At 46.4% G+C, this 21,524-nt stretch overlaps 1 long non-coding RNA gene across 1 annotated transcript in view; it reads right to left on the bottom strand.

The window, feature by feature from the left end:
* Positions 1 to 1,105: 1,105 nt before the first annotated feature.
* Positions 1,106 to 21,524, bottom strand: part of LOC144775436 (uncharacterized) — a 102,795-nt gene continuing 82,376 nt past the window's right edge. Inside the window, exon 3 of the long non-coding RNA XR_013600553.1 lies at positions 1,106 to 2,423. This is a non-coding gene — a long non-coding RNA (uncharacterized LOC144775436). The remainder of the gene's footprint in view (positions 2,424 to 21,524) is intronic.

Genomic DNA, 21,524 nt, shown 5'->3' with positions numbered 1-21,524 from the left:
GTTATTCCTTATTTGCGATTAGCAATTTGCTAATCGCAAATAAGGAATGTGTAGGAATCGCATTTCTTTATGCAATTTCTACATGAATCCCGTTTTGCAAGTCCTTAATAGCGATTTGTTATGAATCGCTATCAGGGGCTCGCAAAACGGGAGAATGATGAATCAGGCTGTAAAACCCTTAACTTAGGTATTTGAGAGGGGATGTATGACGTTACAACGCATGCTATTACAACGCATGCCTTTAGGACGCAAGTTTTACACGCAAGTCGTTACAACGACTTGCGTTGGGGGGCGCTGGATAGTGAATAGTTTAATTTACTATTCCAACTCCAGTCCCCTTGGATAGTAGGGAAGGTGTTGGATAGTAAATTAAAACTATTCCCTATCCTAGAGCGCCCCCCAGCGCAATTTGTTGTAAAAGTTGCGTTGTAATGGTTGTGTCGTAAAGGTACTTCGTTGTAACAGTTGTGTTGTAAAGGATGTTTCCCTTGAGAGGGGAGTTTCTCAAGATAATGCATACTCTTCCATTAAGGATGAGATTTCTAATGCAAACAATTTGGCCCCATTCCAGTGCAATTTAAAGACTATACTCAATGTGGACGCCAGTGCTGATGGAGTGGGTGCTGTCCTGTCACAAATGCATGCTGGTGTTGAAAAGACTGCAGCCTTTGCATCCCACTCTCTCTCAGACACTGAGAGGAAGAATTTGGTCATCGAACGGGAGGCATTGGCAGCTGTTTGGGCAACTTCTCACTTCCGTAGATTTATTTGGGGCTCTAGAGTTACCTTAAGAACAGATCACAAGCCCCTGTTGAAGGTCCTCGCACCCAATGGATTTAAAAATTGTTAGGCTCGTCTTGCTAGACTGGCTGTCCAGCTACAGCAATGTGACTTCACCATTGAATATTTGCCTGGTTGGAAAAACAAAGTAACTGATTGTCTTTCCAGGCTGCCTGATAAGATGTGTGAGGGTGGTGAGGTTTTCACTGAGGAAGTTGTGGTGAGTATTGATGAGATCCTTTCTGGTGTAAATGGTGCCATCTCCAAACGTGAGTGGTTGAAATCTTCTGATAAGGAACCTGAACTTAAAACTGTTCACAGGATGATCATTGAGGGTGCTAAAAGAGAGAGCAGGTATTCTGATGATGTCAGACCATATTCGAAAGTGGTTAAGGAATGGTCTGTTAACCCAGATCACATTATCGTCAGGGGTGAGCGTTTTGTTCCTCCTGTCATTCTGAGATCCAACCTGATTGCCTTGGCGCATGAGGGCCACATGGGACAAACCTTTACTCTTAAAAGAGTCAAGGAGAATTTCCGGTGGCCCAGAATGGATTCCGATGTCAAGAGGTGAGTTGAGAACTGCATTAATAGCAAAAATTCAGAAAAAAGATTGAAATTGGTTGGTTCTGATAAGGACACCTTTTTACATCTGGCTGAAGCTGACTCTGTTTAGAAAAAGGTCAGCCTCAATCTCATTGGTCTTTTCACATTTTTGTCTGTGCATGAACGCTTTGCCACGTCTTGGTGGATGCCAAGTCACGCTGGTTAGAAGTTGTGTTTTTTTTTTAAATATTAGCACCAAAACCACCATTGCTTTGTTGTAGGAGATTTCCACTTAATATTGTCACTGTCAATGGCACACAGCTTACTTCCTGTGAAATGGAGTCCTTTTTGACTCATGTTGTGGTGAAACATGTCTGTATGTCCTTGTACAACCCATAGAGCAATGGTCAAATTTAAAGGATCAACAGGGTGGTGAAGGGTACCATGGAATTAGCCAATGGGGCAGGGCAGAATGTGCAAAGTGCTATCAAGGGCATGCTGTGGGCATACCTCAGCGCACCCAATGGGCCTACTGGTAAAACACCCTTTGAAATGATGAGAGGCAGGAAACCTTCCACTAAGTTGTGTCCTTCTTGGATGTTGAAAAGTGGAAGTCTCTCTGCCTCCAACGATACTGTTTTGTCTCCTAAGGAAGTTTTCTTTAGAGTAGGAGAGTTGGTCAAAGTCAAACCAGGTGGTGTCAAATCTGGTCTCTCCAAATTTCATGGTCCTTTCAAGGTTCTGCAGGTGGGTCAAAATTGGCTGAAGTTGGACAATATGCAAGTCTGGAACATGAGAAGGGTAGCTCTCTTTCAAAGGGCTAGTGGCAGTTCTCCACTAGGAGCTGCGTTTTTCAGACTTGCCTTTTTTGGATGTGATGCTTAAAACCTCTAAAGTTTTAGTCTGTCTTCTCCCCTTATCACCTGTCATGTTTGAAGTTGGAGTGGGATGTGGGACTATGACATACTTGGAATTCTCTGTCAGTTGGTGTAGAGACTGTCGGTTGGTGTTTGTGCTCCTGGCATAGGGTTCCTGTGCTCCAATAAACCTGCATTTTGAATGTCCCTCCTCTTGGTGTCTTCATTGGATGGAAGAGTCTACAACAAATAGGTATAGCATTAGAGCTATGAAAGTAAGCGCAAATTAGCTTAGAATACTGCTATTATACAAACAACCCCATAGGTAAAACAAGCTTGTGTTATGTGCAACATTGACCTTATACCATACACCTCATGGGTAGCCGAGTTCTTGTTGATTATAAACCATAGATGAAAGAGTACCCTATCCTGCATACAGAGTTCAATCTGTATAAAACTGTTCAGGGAAAACCAAGTTTCTCCAGATACTGAAGTTCTGTTACATTACTAATGCCATACTATGGACAGTCTTTGCCTGTATCAAACCCCTGACAGTCACTGAACCTACATTGAGAAAAGAAGTGGCTGTAAGTAGAAAAGTGAGTGCTATTTACACTGTTTACTCTATGAAGACAGTTTAATCTGTACTACTAGGTTTGCAGAAAGGGAAACGCTTATGAGATATACACAACAGAGTATTAAAAAATATCTACTAAGAACAATGTACACTCTATGCAAAAATTGTCCAAAGAGAAACTATTCACTTAAAATTGCAAACGTTTGAAGGTGCTAAAGCTCATACTACCTGCAGCCTTCATACCGTGGTGCAAACTATACCGAGAGTCCATCTTCTGAAGCAAAACAAGCAGATATACGTAGCTTAGCACCTGGTGAACACAGTCTTCTATGTTAAGCAGAAATTGTCATGCTAAGATGATTTTGTCTAATAACTCAAGGCTACTTACAATACTTAGTATGTAGTACGTAGAACCTTTGCTCTGCTGGAAACATTTTTACAGTACCAAGAAACGTGGGTGGAACATAATAAACACAAGTTGTCAACTGTCACCTGCACAAAAAGTTACTCTTCAATACGAAGTTTTATAACTTGTTCAGTACCTCTACACACCTATGGTGCTTAGGAGCACATGGTTTTTGTAAACACACCGATTAGCTGGACACAGCTGTACAAACTAGGTAGAGAAGTACTATGGTAGTTACCTGCCACTATGTAAACTTTAAAAAACACTAACACACTCATTGGATAATGTCATCAGTTATGTCATCATGTCATTTGAGATCTCATCAGTGATGTCATAAATGATGGCATAGAACATGTCATGAGTTATGTAACATGTGAGGTCAAAAGCATTGCAAATGGGGAGACACAATAGTAAACTCTGCTTACTATAACCGGTGAATTCTGTGGGGTTTTTTGGGTTCAAAACAATAATGTTGTCACTGACACATTCACCTTACTTTAATATTTGTTTATTTCAGTGAATATATATTTGTAAAAAATAGCCTGAAATCCTATCCCTCTGCAACTTAGATCCTAAACATAAACCTAATCCTAACCTTGTCACTAATGCTTTCACTCATGCTAACCTAACCCTAAAACACACTTGGCCCTATTGCTAGGGCTGGGTGCCTCAGTTATGGAGCGAGCCAAAGGTTAAAGCAGTTATTCACTGCCCAAGTTTTTGTTGGTTATCTTGTTCACATTCTTTTCTTTTTTCAGGCACGTGTCTTCGAGCGATTCTAGCCACTCTTTCCAGCCTACCAGAAAAACAGAAGATCAATCTCTTATTGTGTTCCCATGAGCTACTTAACCACAAAACCATATCACCAAGGTCCCCGGATTCAGTAAGAGTTTAGAAACAAGGCAAGTCTGGGCATGTGCAGATGCCAGGCGCATGCACGACACGAGGTAAAGGCTGGGCTCTGCAGCTGTGGTGGCTGCAGGAGTAGTTCTGCCCGGTTTTATTTTTAATATACTTACATGCGCCAAAGCCGAAAGTCCTTAAATGCACACTAATGCGGACAACCACTTCTGTTTCGCATGAGAGCGTTTACTCTCTCTGGACAAAGGGAAGTAATTGTGCACAACACTGACGGACGTATAACGGGGGCGAATGCCCCCGCCCACCTACCCCCTCCGCTTCCCTTTCCTTGCTGGTGCGCCCTTTCACTTGTTCCTCGGTGTCGTATCGTTACGCCTGACCTCTGTCCAGGGACAGGGCAGGCAAGCAGTGAGGGGCGGGGACCGGAAAGGGAAACAGGAAAGCTGGGAACAGGTTAGAGTGAGCATGGTAGTCAAGGAATAAAGACATACTACCAAACGCTCCGACTCCGGTGTCTTACTTGTGGGGTTCGCGACACTGGCGACGAGGCTGGGATCCCTGTATACCCACCGCAATCTAACGCAGCCCCAGCCGTCCGTGCACGGCCGTTAACCGGCGAGTCTGCAGCCGATCACCCGACCGCGTGGAAGAGCGCGAAAACGAAGGCACTCTGCGCGTCGGGAGCTGCCGAGAGCGTGCGAGCTCGCACGAAAGGTGCCACAGAAACAAGGACCCCAGTGGGGGCCAAGCAGACGATCTGATGACCCAGCCATGCATCTCTGGGGCCCAGAGAACCTGAAGGAGTGCCTGCCTGGGAGCGCTGATATGCGCGAGACTGTATGCGCCGTCGCGCGCCAACATTGCAAGTGCTCACCCCCGATGCCTGAGGGTGCGCAGGGCCGCGGAAAGTAACGTGGCCAAAAGTCAAAGGACGCCGGGAGCCCACCCCAGTCCTACCTGATCCAGCAGAGCGGTGTAGCAGCCCTGACCTCCGTGAGAGTCCCACCGCCTGACAGCCGGTATGGTGAGTGAGCACCGGTAATGAGAAATCGAAAGTGGGGGAGACCTGAAATCTCGTCGAAAACGAGATACTCACAATGGCGGCCATCTTGGGGTCAGGCAGAGTTGCTCCCATCCCCTGCTAAATACATTAGGCGGCCATTCCGAGGTCAGGCAAGCTGAGTTGAATAGTAAGCACTGGCAAGTGCAAGAGCCACAGTAAACAAACTTTGACAAGTGCAAGGCGACAGCAAACATAACAAGCATTAGCAAATGCAAGAATTTAACTAAAACAAACACGAGCACAAGTAACAAAGGATGCAATGAATCAAATGTATTTTGACAACAAGCATGAGCCAAAGCAACAGTGACACACAACAAATACCGGCACGTGTGAAATCGAAAATAGAAACAAGCACAAGTAAATGCAAGTTTCACATGTAAACAAACACAAGCAACCGCAAGTCCTGAATGCCACACACACAAGCAAACGTCAATTGCGAATGCAACAAGCCCCAGCCCATGCAAGTGTCAAACGAAACAAAGCCTGAGCAAGTACAAGTCCCAAGGTAAACCTCCAACACCACGTGAACGTAAGCAATTGAAATCAAAGGAAATCAAGAAAATGAATGACCTGGAAACACGAATAAACAAGAATCGAGGAAGCTTCCGTTCGTCAATTAAGTGACTGGTAACCTGCACTAGTCGTGAAAAGGTATACGAGAACAAGATAGCGTCATCGCCAAGTACCAGTGCTGAGGAAACACAAAATACTTGCAGCCAGCACGCTACATTACAGAAAGCAGGAATCCCTGAGACACGAGCCGCGCATGCTGCAGCTAAGTATCAGCCATATGGAACTCACTGAGGTCTACTGAGCCGGTCACGCTGAGGGTGGACACCGAGCCAGGTTGGTAGTGAAAAGGAAAGGTGAAACCGATGGACACACCTGACAGTGGCATACGAGGACTTGCCCCCATCATGTCAGTGCGAAAGGAAGCACGTAAATCTAAACCCTGCATTGGAATACCACCCCCAGTGACACAGACCAGTGGCCAGAGTTTGGGTCCCAGATGGAACCGGTGGCTAGAATCACTAGATGCATTTCTCGAAACAACTGGCGAGCAAAGAGATAGCAACTGTCTATTATTACTATGTCAGCTGTTGGGTCACGAAGGCCGACGCCTAGTCAGGACGTTTTCAGCAAAGGACACAGAGACATATAGACACCTCAAAGAGATGCTACGCACTCACTTCAACACACAGGAAAACGTAGATCATGAACGTATGGCTTTCAATGCAGCCCAGCAGGAACCAGGAGAATCATTGCCAAACTTCATCACAAGGCTGAAAAGTCTGGTACAATGCTGCCATTTCAACACATTCTCAAATGAGGAAGCAGTTCGACTCCGGGTAATCGAAGACTGTTCAAATACTAATACAAAGTGCAAGATTCTTCGAGGGCAGTGGTCGCTAAAGGAAATCATCAGGAAGGCCGAAGTTGGAGTGCGGGTCAAAGCAAGAGAATTATCAAAAGAAGTGCACCGAGTGCAAGACACAAAGATACCAGGAAAGAGACATCTCTCATGTCTGTAAATAAAACCCAAGAAGCAAACAAAACCAGAAACAGGGAGGATGAAGGCAGACCAGAGACAAGACTGCGGAGAGACAAAGTGAAATGAAATACTCTGAGTCATCAACACAAAAGACTGAGATGACCCAGGATTGCGACAGCTTCTCAAGACAACGGGAGAGACAAAGTGACATGAAATACTCTGAGTCAACACAAAAGACTGAGATGACCCAGGATTGCGACAGCGTCACTGACACAACCTCAAGGAGTGATTCAACCTCAAGGAGTCATTCAACATATGGTGAAAACGATTCTGAAGCAGAGGACGTGTCAAGTGGGACAGACCGCACCAATGGACCAGATGACAGCCGCCCAACAAAGATGCAAGAATGACAAACCATAGAGGACTGGACCAGTCACGCCAACACTGGAAATCGGTACATGTTCACACCCGTAACAAAGATGTCAGCGCACAAGACAAGCGGGAGGAAGAAGCAAGCCGCACAAGACGGACTGATCCACTCAGATACCGGAAAAGGGAAGACAAACACATCCACGACATCCGAGACAACGAAGAAACTGAAAGGAGGCCATTATCATTATACGAGAGAGGCAGAGTCGAAGTACCCTGGGATCAAACACAATAAATAAACATGTGGTTATCAAACAACCTCCCCAGTGAGATGGCACCGAAGCCACTTCGAGAAAGGTACCTGGAGAAATATCCCAAAGAGAACTCCGACTCTAGAAGCAGTCCGTCACGGCCTACCTGTGTCAGAAATCCACCATCCAAGAAACACCCAAAGGAACGTTCTCGAAGGAAATCAGCAAAAGACTCCTCCGATTCAGAAAGCATGTCTGCTCGATCCCTCGGGTCGACCGAGTCATGGTTCCGACAACGTCCATGGCATCAATCACCCGAACACACCATCAAACCAAAGGACATTCGTCCCATCAAGAGCAACCTATCTCACGCCGCTGTCTATGAACACCCAATCACCCCACAAGACAACCTGTCATGTCAGTCACAGGTATGTCAAGACATAAAAAGTATACCGTCGCCCCTGATGTGGTCAGCGAGACTGACTCAAAGGGCTTACCGAATGAAAACAGATACAAAGGACATTACACACCGGATGAGAAAGGGCCACCCAGTCACTCCGCAAGGAAATCCTAACGTGCCGATGGAGACAAATCATCATCAAATGAGAGGGAAACATGCACGTGCTCAGATAGTCAAAGCATTCATCAGTCCCAAATGCGAGTGTGAGTGGGTGAGACAACCAGCGGCAGCAAATGAGTCCCCGAACCAAACTAGAATGATTTTTCCAAACGGTGCATCACCGTCTGGTATGCATGACGCTGAACAAGAGGACAGTGCTGCCCTCGACTGGACAAGACAAAAGGAAGTAAAATTGTATGCCGGTGCTCGGAAGAGAACCAGAACAACATCCTCTCATGAAAGGAATCAAGCGTCAATCGAACAAGAGCCACAAAGGAAGACAGAATGCCGCCATCACGCTGAGCCCTTCCCTGTCACCTCACAAGGGGAAATCATGATCGCCTACGAGACTGAAGAAGAGTGGATAACCCAGAAGCCTACCGGAAACCGCCATGAATCTGGGAACGAGACGACCACACGAGACATTCCGCAATTTCAAAGATGCACTTCTGTAGTCAAGGAGACTTTTGTCAAGGCAAGGGAAAGTGACACCATGGAACTGGATATGTGTCTTTATAGCTTAAACGGGTGGCCTGCAGACCCGTGTGATTGATTGAGGAACTATAAATATGAGAGACAGTAAGACTTTGTACAAAAGGGGGAGGTGTCGTATCATTACGCCTGACCTCTGTCCAGGGACAGGGCAGGCAAGCAGGGAGGGGCGGGGACCGGAAAGGGAAACAGGAAAGCTGGGAACAGGTTAGAGTGAGCATGGTAGTCAAGGAATAAAGACATACTACCAAACGCTCCGACTCCGGTGTCTTACTTGTGGGGTTCGCGACACTCCTGTTTGTGGTTTTCTGTCTGTCTGTGTGTGTTTTATGTGACGCATAATACACTGCTGGCCTGGACCCTGTGGTCGAACACTCGCACCCTCATTTTAAGCGAGGGACATTGCGGACGTATGGCGATAAATAGCAGGAAGAAAATATGTGGTTGCGTTCTGCATACTTCCTATTTTGACCTTGTCTGCGCTACAGGTGAAATCAGTTCTAACAAGCATTGGCAAAGACAATGGGTCGAGCGTTTGAGACCTATCAAAGTTGTCAATAGTTTTAAACTCTGGGGTGTAGCATCCCAAAAGCTGTGCAGCATGGCTGAATAAGAAATACAGGGGCATATTACCAACGATTAGCGATATTTATTGATAACAAGGCTTAGCAACACATTTTTTAACGCTAAGCATCGCTGGAAATTAACGCAGAGATAACTTGCTATTAGCAAGGTTTATCTCAGAAGTGATAAAAATCCTTGCGCTAACTGCCAAATGAGAGATTATCGCTGGAAAACCAACGATAATCTCTCGAAGTTTGGCGTTAGCTTGATGATAGGAGCTCACAAACTTAGCCACGATATCCACCTTCCATAGGATATCATGGCTAAGTCAGGAAAATACCAGGTGTAAAAAAAGCAGCGCTAACCGCGGTTAGCGCTGCTTTTTTTTATCACTAACAGGGTTAGCGTAGTCCTTGATAATAGGAGAAATGTCGCTTAACAACATTTCTCCTATTATTTTTCTCTGGAACGCCCCCTTTGCATCTCATTAGAGATGCAAGGGGAAGCGTAGAGAAAAAGGGTGCTAACATGCGAATTTGCGTTTTAGCACCCTGTTGCTGATAGGGAGATAATTTTATCTCCGCTTTCTTGGCTTTTAAAGCCATAAAAGCGGAGATAAATCCCTTGATAATATGCCCCACAATGTTCATGACGTGGCATGAGCGCGTCTACAAAATGATCCAGCAGCTTACTTTTCTCTCTAATATGGACAGGCAAATAGAGAAAAAAGTGTGAACACGTAAGCACAAAAATCTGCACCCTCCACTGCCACTGCAGTGTCACTTTATTTGTTGCATAATCAACTTGAAAAGGCTGATGCCTGCACTGTCTCAGTACAATCTGTTTCTTCTTGACAAGGTAGAGACCTGCACTGGAGTAGTACTGTATTGAGAAGAAAACATCATAGGCTTGCACTGCTGTCAGTTTCTTTGTGACATTGAGTTGAAAGTGTGCCACAGCATAACTGTCCTTCCTCCGCACCTCAAACACTTGTACACATCTGTAGCACTTACAACTCTTGTTTATTCACTCCTTTGCTCTTCTCAATTCCTTCTGGGCATTAATTTACAACCATAGCTTAAGTCCACCAGCTATCACAGTTCACAGCTGTTATTAAGGTCACAAGCTGTGACTTCAATCACTGAACGTGTCACAGTACAACGTTAAATAAAAGCAATGTAATAGTAAAATGCCCCCTAAATTTCAACTAGTGAATTATTTTTTAGGATATAAACTTTATTTAGCTTTGCCCGTCTTCGCAAGCACTTCAAATGAGCCAAGGTATGCTGTATGCTTTACAGAGTATAAAGGTAGATTAGATACCTATCAGCCTCTCTGCTTTTCCGGAACAACTGCCAGACTCATTAAACGCTCCCCTACAAAACAAATGTGAAAATTTAATTAAAGGGAGCGAGTGGGTTTTGATGCAGCCACCAGCAGTGCTTAGTATGATTTTCAAGCTGTTCTTTTTAATTACGTTGGTGCCATATACTGGCCAGTCACAAGGTCTTTTTTTCGTGGTTTTAAAAAGTCGTTGTTCAAGTAAGTCGTAGTTCAGGATGTCGTGGTTAAGGATGTTGTCGTTGTTTAAGATTCGTTGTTCAGGTCAGTCGTTTTTAAAACTTCGTTATAAAGGCTGTTTCCCATCCACCTCACCAACCAGTACTTAATTTGTACCGGTGTTTAAAAATAGGTGACAGTGGCTGCCGTCACAGATTAAGCACTGGTCTTGGGGGATGGAGTGGATTGTGCCCCCCCTCCCACACACCACAATGTTTGTCGATGCTCAAAACGAGCACTTATTTTTATACACTGGCACATGTTTATGAGAGTACACCACATGGTGGCTGTCTTTGGGGCAGTGCGACCGGTGCGGCCGCACTGGACGGTGACCTGTGGATGGGGCGCTGACCATGGGGGGAGTGCTGTGTTTAGCAATAACATATGATTGGAGAGATGGGGGCACTTTTGCCTGGTAGTAGTGAGAGGATCAGAGGAGGCGGTCATGGGGTATGGTGGTGCCAAAAGTGGTTGTCGCCCCAGGTGCTACCAGCGCTAAAGCCGGCCCTGTTCTCTAAGCTTATATTTTGAACTCAGCACGAGTGTTTAACAATTCCATGTATTAAACAAGCATTAGAAATGCAATCGGGCTCGGATTTATTTGAGTTTGAGCTAATGGCATTGTAAATGCCAATGTATTGTTGCTATGTGTTATGGAGTGTGTTCATGTGGTGTGTACTGCCAGTAATCTCCTTGTGAGTGTGCGAATATTGCACCACTTGCCTGTGATGTCCTTCTTGTGAGTGTGAGAAGCTTGCACCTCTGCTGCCTGTGGTTTCCTTGTGAGTGTAAGAAGCTTGCACTGCTGCTGCCTGTGATGTCGTTCTTGTGAGTGGGAGAAGATTGCACCTCAGCTGCCTGTGGTCTCCTTGTGAGTCTATGCACTGTCATCGCTAGCCTGTAGATATGCACTGTCATCGCTAGCCTGTAGATATGCATTGGCGTCACTAGCCTGTGGGTATGCACCGTCATCGCTAGCCTGTAGATATGCACTGTCATCGCTAGCCTGTAGATATGCGCTGTCATTGCTATCCTGTAGATATGCGCTGTCGTCGCTAGCCTGTAGATATGCATTATCATAGCTAGCCTGTAGATATGCACTGTCATCGCTAGCCTGTAGATATGCACTGTCATTGCTAGCCTGTAGATATGCATTGGCTTCACTAGCCTGTAGATATGCACCATCATCGCTAGCCTGTAGATATGCACTGTCATTGCTAACCTGTAAATATGCATTTGCTTCACTAGCCTGTAGTTATGCACTGTCATCGCTAGCCTGTAGATATGCGCTGTCATCGCTAGCCTGTAGATATGCTCTGTCATCGCTAGCCTGTAGATATGCACTGTCATCGCTAGCCTAGCTAGATATGCATTGGCTTCACTAGCCTGTAGGTATGCACCGTCATCGCTAGCCTGTAGATATGCACTGTCATCGCTAGCCTGTAGATATGCGCTGTCATTGCTATCCTGTAGATATGCGCTGTCATCGCTAGCCTGTAGATATGCATTATCATCGCTAGCCTGTAGATATGCACTGTCATCGCTAGCCTGTAGATATGCTCGGTCATCGCTAGCATGTAGATATGCACTGTCATCGCTAGCCTGTAGATATGCATTGGCTTCACTAGCCTGTAGATATGCACCGTCATCGCTAGTCAGTAGATATGCCATGTCATCGCTAACCTGTAGATATGCATTGGCTTCAGTAGCCTGCAGTTATGCACTGTCATCGCTAGCCTGTAGATATGCGCTGTCATCGCTAGCCTGTAGATATGCTCTGTCATCGCTAGCCTGTAGATATGCTCTGTCATCGCTAGCCTGTAGATATGCATTGGCTTCACTAGCATGTAGATATGCACTGTCATCACTAGCCTGTAGATATGCACTGTCATCGCTAGCCTGTAGATATGCTCTGTCATCGCTAGCCTGTAGATATGCACTGTTATCGCTAGCCTGTAGATATGCATTGGCTTCGCTAGCCTGTAGATATGCATTGGCTTCGCTAGCCTGTAGATATGCACTGTCATCGCTAGCCTGTAGATATGCTCTGTCATCGCTAGCCTGTAGATATGCATTGGCTTCACTAGCCTGTAGTTATGCACTGTCATCGCTAGCCTGTAGATATGCTCTGTCATCGCTAGCCTGTAGATATGCACTGTCATCGCTAGCCTGTAGATATGCATTGGCTTCAAAAGCCTGTAGATATGCACTGTCATCGCTAGCCTGTAGATATGCTCTGTCATTGCTAGCCTGTACATATGCATTGTCATCGCTAGCCTGTAGATATGCACTGTCATTGCTAGCCTGTAGATATGCACTGTCATCGCTAGCCTGTAGATATGCACTGTCATCGCTAGCCTGTAGATATGCACTGTCATCGCTAGCCTGTAGATATGCTCTGTCATCGCTAGCCTGTAGATATGCACTGTCATCGCTAGCCTGTAGATATGCACTGTCATCGCTAGCCTGTAGATATGCACTGTCATCGCTAGCCTGTAGATATGCACTGTCATCGCTAGCCTGTAGATATGCATTGGCTTCAAAAGCCTGTAGATATGCACTGTCAGCGCTAGCCTGTAGATATGCTCTGTCATTGCTAGCCTGTACATATGCATTGTCATCGCTAGCCTGTAGATATGCACTGTCATCGCTAGCCTGTAGATATGCACTGTCATCGCTAGCCTGTAGATATGCACTGTCATCGCTAGCCTGTAGATATGCACTGTCATCGCTAGCCTGTAGATATGCATTGGCTTCAAAAGCCTGTAGATATGCACTGTCATCGCTAGCCTGTAGATATGCTCTGTCATTGCTAGCCTGTACATATGCATTGTCATCGCTAGCCTGTAGATATGCACTGTCATTGCTAGCCTGTAGATATGCACTGTCATCGCTAGCCTGTAGATATGCACTGTCATCGCTAGCCTGTAGATATGCACTGTCATCGCTAGCCTGTAGATATGCACTGTCATCACTAGCCTGTAGATATGCACTGTCATCGCTAGCCTGTAGATATGCACTGTCATCGCTAGCCTGTAGATATGCACTGTCATCGCTAGCCTGTAGATATGCATTGGCTTCAAAAGCCTGTAGATATGCACTGTCATCGCTAGCCTGTAGATATGCTCTGTCATTGCTAGCCTGTACATATGCATTGTCATCGCTAGCCTGTAGATATGCACTGTCATCGCTAGCCTGTAGATATGCACTGTCATCGCTAGCCTGTAGCTATGCACTGTCATCGCTAGCCTGTAGCTATGCACTGTCATCGCTAGCCTGTAGCTATGCACTGTCATCGCTAGCCTGTAGATATGCACTGTCATCGCTAGCCTGTAGAAATGCACTGTCATCGCGAGCCTGTAGATATGCACTGTCATCGCTAGCCTGTAGATATGCATTGGCTTCGCTAGCCTGTAGATATGCATTGGCTTCGCTAGCCTGTAGATATGCACTGTCATCGCTAGCCTGTAGATATGCTCTGTCATCGCTAGCCTGTAGATATGCATTGGCTTCACTAGCCTGTAGTTATGCACTGTCATCGCTAGCATGTAGATATGCTCTGTCATCGCTAGCCTGTAGATATGCACTGTCATCGCTAGCCTGTAGATATGCACTGTCATCGCTAGCCTGTAGAAATGCACTGTCATCGCGAGCCTGTAGATATGCACTGTCATCGCTAGCCTGTAGATATGCATTGGCTTCGCTAGCCTGTAGATATGCATTGGCTTCGCTAGCCTGTAGATATGCACTGTCATCGCTAGCCTGTAGATATGCTCTGTCATCGCTAGCCTGTAGATATGCATTGGCTTCACTAGCCTGTAGTTATGCACTGTCATCGCTAGCCTGTAGATATGCTCTGTCATCGCTAGCCTGTAGATATGCACTGTCATCGCGAGCCTGTAGATATGCACTGTCATCGCTAGCCTGTAGATATGCTCTGTCATCGCTAGCCTGTAGATATGCTCTGTCATCGCTAGCCTGTAGATATGCATTGGCTTCACTAGCATGTAGATATGCACTGTCATCACTAGCCTGTAGATATGCACTGTCATCGCTAGCCTGTAGATATGCTCTGTCATCGCTAGCCTGTAGATATGCACTGTTATCGCTAGCCTGTAGATATGCATTGGCTTCGCTAGCCTGTAGATATGCATTGGCTTCGCTAGCCTGTAGATATGCACTGTCATCGCTAGCCTGTAGATATGCTCTGTCATCGCTAGCCTGTAGATATGCATTGGCTTCACTAGCCTGTAGTTATGCACTGTCATCGCTAGCCTGTAGATATGCTCTGTCATCGCTAGCCTGTAGATATGCATTGGCTTCAAAAGCCTGTAGATATGCACTGTCATCGCTAGCCTGTAGATATGCTCTGTCATTGCTAGCCTGTACATATGCATTGTCATCGCTAGCCTGTAGATATGCACTGTCATTGCTAGCCTGTAGATATGCACTGTCATCGCTAGCCTGTAGATATGCACTGTCATCGCTAGCCTGTAGATATGCTCTGTCATCGCTAGCCTGTAGATATGCTCTGTCATCGCTAGCCTGTAGATATGCACTGTCATCGCTAGCCTGTAGATATGCACTGTCATCGCTAGCCTGTAGATATGCACTGTCATCGCTAGCCTGTAGATATGCTCTGTCATTGCTAGCCTGTACATATGCATTGTCATCGCTAGCCTGTAGATATGCACTGTCATTGCTAGCCTGTAGATATGCACTGTCATCGCTAGCCTGTAGATATGCACTGTCATCGCTAGCCTGTAGATATGCTCTGTCATCGCTAGCCTGTAGATATGCTCTGTCATCGCTAGCCTGTAGATATGCACTGTCATCGCTAGCCTGTAGATATGCACTGTCATCGCTAGCCTGTAGATATGCACTGTCATCGCTAGCCTGTAGATATGCATTGGCTTCAAAAGCCTGTAGATATGCACTGTCAGCGCTAGCCTGTAGATATGCTCTGTCATTGCTAGCCTGTACATATGCATTGTCATCGCTAGCCTGTAGATATGCACTGTCATCGCTAGCCTGTAGATATGCACTGTCATCGCTAGCCTGTAGATATGCACTGTCATCGCTAGCCTGTAGATATGCACTGTCATCGCTAGCCTGTAGATATGCATTGGCTTCAAAAGCCTGTAGATATGCACTGTCATCGCTAGCCTGTAGATATGCTCTGTCATTGCTAGCCTGTACATATGCATTGTCATCGCTAGCCTGTAGATATGCACTGTCATCGCTAGCCTGTAGATATGCACTGTCATCGCTAGCCTGTAGATATGCACTGTCATCGCTAGCCTGTAGATATGCACTGTCATCGCTAGCCTGTAGATATGCACTGTCATCACTAGCCTGTAGATATGCACTGTCATCGCTAGCCTGTAGATATGCACTGTCATCGCTAGCCTGTAGATATGCACTGTCATCGCTAGCCTGTAGATATGCATTGGCTTCAAAAGCCTGTAGATATGCACTGTCATCGCTAGCCTGTAGATATGCTCTGTCATTGCTAGCCTGTACATATGCATTGTCATCGCTAGCCTGTAGATATGCACTGTCATCGCTAGCCTGTAGATATGCACTGTCATCGCTAGCCTGTAGCTATGCACTGTCATCGCTAGCCTGTAGCTATGCACTGTCATCGCTAGCCTGTAGCTATGCACTGTCATCGCTAGCCTGTAGATATGCACTGTCATCGCTAGCCTGTAGAAATGCACTGTCATCGCGAGCCTGTAGATATGCACTGTCATCGCTAGCCTGTAGATATGCATTGGCTTCGCTAGCCTGTAGATATGCATTGGCTTCGCTAGCCTGTAGATATGCACTGTCATCGCTAGCCTGTAGATATGCTCTGTCATCGCTAGCCTGTAGATATGCATTGGCTTCACTAGCCTGTAGTTATGCACTGTCATCGCTAGCATGTAGATATGCTCTGTCATCGCTAGCCTGTAGATATGCACTGTCATCGCTAGCCTGTAGATATGCACTGTCATCGCTAGCCTGTAGAAATGCACTGTCATCGCGAGCCTGTAGATATGCACTGTCATCGCTAGCCTGTAGATATGCATTGGCTTCGCTAGCCTGTAGATATGCATTGGCTTCGCTAGCCTGTAGATATGCACTGTCATCGCTAGCCTGTAGATATGCTCTGTCATCGCTAGCCTGTAGATATGCATTGGCTTCACTAGCCTGTAGCTATGCACTGTCATCGCTAGCATGTAGATATGCTCTGTCATCGCTAGCCTGTAGATATGCACTGTCATCGCTAGCCTGTAGATATGCACTGTCATCGCTAGCCTGTAGAAATGCACTGTCATCGCGAGCCTGTAGATATGCACTGTCATCGCTAGCCTGTAGATATGCATTGGCTTCGCTAGCCTGTAGATATGCATTGGCTTCGCTAGCCTGTAGATATGCACTGTCATCGCTAGCCTGTAGATATGCTCTGTCATCGCTAGCCTGTAGCTATGCACTGTCATCGCTAGCCTGTAGCTATGCACTGTCATCGCTAGCCTGTAGCTATGCACTGTCATCGCTAGCCTGTAGATATGCACTGTCATCGCTAGCCTGTAGAAATGCACTGTCATCGCGAGCCTGTAGATATGCACTGTCATCGCTAGCCTGTAGATATGCATTGGCTTCGCTAGCCTGTAGATATGCATTGGCTTCGCTAGCCTGTAGATATGCACTGTCATCGCTAGCCTGTAGATATGCTCTGTCATCGCTAGCCTGTAGATATGCATTGGCTTCACTAGCCTGTAGTTATGCACTGTCATCGCTAGCATGTAGATATGCTCTGTCATCGCTAGCCTGTAGATATGCACTGTCATCGCTAGCCTGTAGATATGCACTGTCATCGCTAGCCTGTAGAAATGCACTGTCATCGCGAGCCTGTAGATATGCACTGTCATCGCTAGCCTGTAGATATGCATTGGCTTCGCTAGCCTGTAGATATGCATTGGCTTCGCTAGCCTGTAGATATGCACTGTCATCGCTAGCCTGTAGATATGCTCTGTCATCGCTAGCCTGTAGATATGCATTGGCTTCACTAGCCTGTAGTTATGCACTGTCATCGCTAGCCTGTAGATATGCTCTGTCATCGCTAGCCTGTAGATATGCACTGTCATCGCGAGCCTGTAGATATGCACTGTCATCGCTAGCCTGTAGATATGCTCTGTCATCGCTAGCCTGTAGATATGCTCTGTCATCGCTAGCCTGTAGATATGCATTGGCTTCACTAGCATGTAGATATGCACTGTCATCACTAGCCTGTAGATATGCACTGTCATCGCTAGCCTGTAGATATGCTCTGTCATCGCTAGCCTGTAGATATGCACTGTTATCGCTAGCCTGTAGATATGCATTGGCTTCGCTAGCCTGTAGATATGCATTGGCTTCGCTAGCCTGTAGATATGCACTGTCATCGCTAGCCTGTAGATATGCTCTGTCATCGCTAGCCTGTAGATATGCATTGGCTTCACTAGCCTGTAGTTATGCACTGTCATCGCTAGCCTGTAGATATGCTCTGTCATCGCTAGCCTGTAGATATGCACTGTCATCGCTAGCCTGTAGATATGCATTGGCTTCAAAAGCCTGTAGATATGCACTGTCATCGCTAGCCTGTAGATATGCTCTGTCATTGCTAGCCTGTACATATGCATTGTCATCGCTAGCCTGTAGATATGCACTGTCATTGCTAGCCTGTAGATATGCACTGTCATCGCTAGCCTGTAGATATGCACTGTCATCGCTAGCCTGTAGATATGCTCTGTCATCGCTAGCCTGTAGATATGCTCTGTCATCGCTAGCCTGTAGATATGCACTGTCATCGCTAGCCTGTAGATATGCACTGTCATCGCTAGCCTGTAGATATGCACTGTCATCGCTAGCCTGTAGATATGCATTGGCTTCAAAAGCCTGTAGATATGCACTGTCAGCGCTAGCCTGTAGATATGCTCTGTCATTGCTAGCCTGTACATATGCATTGTCATCGCTAGCCTGTAGATATGCACTGTCATCGCTAGCCTGTAGATATGCACTGTCATCGCTAGCCTGTAGATATGCACTGTCATCGCTAGCCTGTAGATATGCACTGTCATCGCTAGCCTGTAGATATGCATTGGCTTCAAAAGCCTGTAGATATGCACTGTCATCGCTAGCCTGTAGATATGCTCTGTCATTGCTAGCCTGTACATATGCATTGTCATCGCTAGCCTGTAGATATGCACTGTCATCGCTAGCCTGTAGATATGCACTGTCATCGCTAGCCTGTAGATATGCACTGTCATCGCTAGCCTGTAGATATGCACTGTCATCGCTAGCCTGTAGATATGCACTGTCATCACTAGCCTGTAGATATGCACTGTCATCGCTAGCCTGTAGATATGCACTGTCATCGCTAGCCTGTAGATATGCACTGTCATCGCTAGCCTGTAGATATGCATTGGCTTCAAAAGCCTGTAGATATGCACTGTCATCGCTAGCCTGTAGATATGCTCTGTCATTGCTAGCCTGTACATATGCATTGTCATCGCTAGCCTGTAGATATGCACTGTCATCGCTAGCCTGTAGATATGCACTGTCATCGCTAGCCTGTAGCTATGCACTGTCATCGCTAGCCTGTAGCTATGCACTGTCATCGCTAGCCTGTAGCTATGCACTGTCATCGCTAGCCTGTAGATATGCACTGTCATCGCTAGCCTGTAGAAATGCACTGTCATCGCGAGCCTGTAGATATGCACTGTCATCGCTAGCCTGTAGATATGCATTGGCTTCGCTAGCCTGTAGATATGCATTGGCTTCGCTAGCCTGTAGATATGCACTGTCATCGCTAGCCTGTAGATATGCTCTGTCATCGCTAGCCTGTAGATATGCATTGGCTTCACTAGCCTGTAGTTATGCACTGTCATCGCTAGCATGTAGATATGCTCTGTCATCGCTAGCCTGTAGATATGCACTGTCATCGCTAGCCTGTAGATATGCACTGTCATCGCTAGCCTGTAGAAATGCACTGTCATCGCGAGCCTGTAGATATGCACTGTCATCGCTAGCCTGTAGATATGCATTGGCTTCGCTAGCCTGTAGATATGCATTGGCTTCGCTAGCCTGTAGATATGCACTGTCATCGCTAGCCTGTAGATATGCTCTGTCATCGCTAGCCTGTAGATATGCATTGGCTTCACTAGCCTGTAGTTATGCACTGTCATCGCTAGCCTGTAGATATGCTCTGTCATCGCTAGCCTGTAGATATGCACTGTCATCGCGAGCCTGTAGATATGCACTGTCATCGCTAGCCTGTAGATATGCACTGTCATCGCTAGCCTGTAGATATGCATTGGCTTCAAAAGCCTGTAGATATGCACTGTCATCACTAGCCTGTAGATATGCTCTGTCATTGCTAGCCTGTACATATGCATTGTCATCGCTAGCCTGTAGATATGCACTGTCATCGCTAGCCTGTAGATATGCACTGTCATCGCTAGCCTGTAGATATGCTCTGTCATCGCTAGCCTGTAGATATGCACTGTCATTGCTAGCCTGTAGATATGCACTGTCATCGCTAGCCTGTAGATATGCACTGTCATCGCTAGCCTGTAGATATGCACTGTCATCGCTAGCCTGTAGATATGCATTGGCTTCAAAAGCCTGTAGATATGCACTGTCATCGCTAGCCTGTAGATATGCTCTGTCATTGCTAGCCTGTACATATGCATTGTCATCGCTAGCCTGTAGATATGCACTGTCATCGCTAGCCTGTAGATATGCACTGTCATCGCTAGCCTGTAGATATGCACTGTCATCGCTAGCCTGTAGATATGCATTGGCTTCAAAAGCCTGTAGATATGCACTGTCATCGCTAGCCTGTAGATATGCTCTGTCATTGCTAGCCTGTACATATGCATTGTCATCGCTAGCCTGTAGATATGCACTGTCATCGCTAGCCTGTAGATATGCACTGTCATCGCTAGCCTGTAGATATGCACTGTCATCGCTAGCCTGTAGATATGCTCTGTCATCGCTAGCCTGTAGATATGCACTGTCATCGCTAGCCTGTAGATATGCACTGTCATCGCTAGCCTGTAGAAATGCACTGTCATCGCGAGCCTGTAGATATGCACTGTCATCGCTAGCCTGTAGATATGCATTGGCTTTGCTAGCCTGTAGATATGCATTGGCTTCGCTAGCCTGTAGATATGCACTGTCATCGCTAGCCTGTAGATATGCTCTGTCATCGCTAGCCTGTAGATATGCATTGGCTTCACTAGCCTGTAGTTATGCACTGTCATCGCTAGCCTGTAGATATGCTCTGTCATCGCTAGCCTGTAGATATGCACTGTCATCGCTAGCCTGTAGATATGCACTGTCATCGCTAGCCTGTAGAAATGCACTGTCATCGCGAGCCTGTAGATATGCACTGTCATCGCTAGCCTGTAGATATGCATTGGCTTCGCTAGCCTGTAGATATGCATTGGCTTCGCTAGCCTGTAGATATGCACTGTCATCGCTAGCCTGTAGATATGCTCTGTCATCGCTAGCCTGTAGATATGCATTGGCTTCACTAGCCTGTAGTTATGCACTGTCATCGCTAGCCTGTAGATATGCTCTGTCATCGCTAGCCTGTAGATATGCACTGTCATCGCGAGCCTGTAGATATGCACTGTCATCGCTAGCCTGTAGATATGCATTGGCTTCAAAAGCCTGTAGATATGCACTGTCATTGCTAGCCTGTAGATATGCATTGGCTTCACTAGCCTGTAGATATGCTCTGTCATTGCTAGCCTGTAGATATGCATTAGCTTCACTAGCCTGTAGATATGCACTGTCATCGCTAGCCTGTAGATATGCATTGGCTTCACTCTGCACTACGCACCACGCCTCTGCACTACGCACTACGCCTCTGCACTACGCACTACGCCTCTGCACTACGCCTCTGCACTACGCACTATGCCTCTGCACTACGCACTACGCCTCTGCACTACGCACTACGCCTCTGCACTACGCACTACGCACTACGCCTCTGCACTACGTCTCTGCACTACGCCTCTGCACTACGCCTCTGCACTACGCACTATGCCTCTGCACTA

Source organism: Lissotriton helveticus, chromosome 1_1 (assembly GCF_964261635.1).
Source record: "Lissotriton helveticus chromosome 1_1, aLisHel1.1, whole genome shotgun sequence".
NCBI lineage: Eukaryota > Metazoa > Chordata > Amphibia > Caudata > Salamandridae > Lissotriton > Lissotriton helveticus.
The sequence above is the reverse complement of the archived record's forward strand: the minus strand, read 5'-3'. Positions and strand labels throughout refer to the sequence as shown.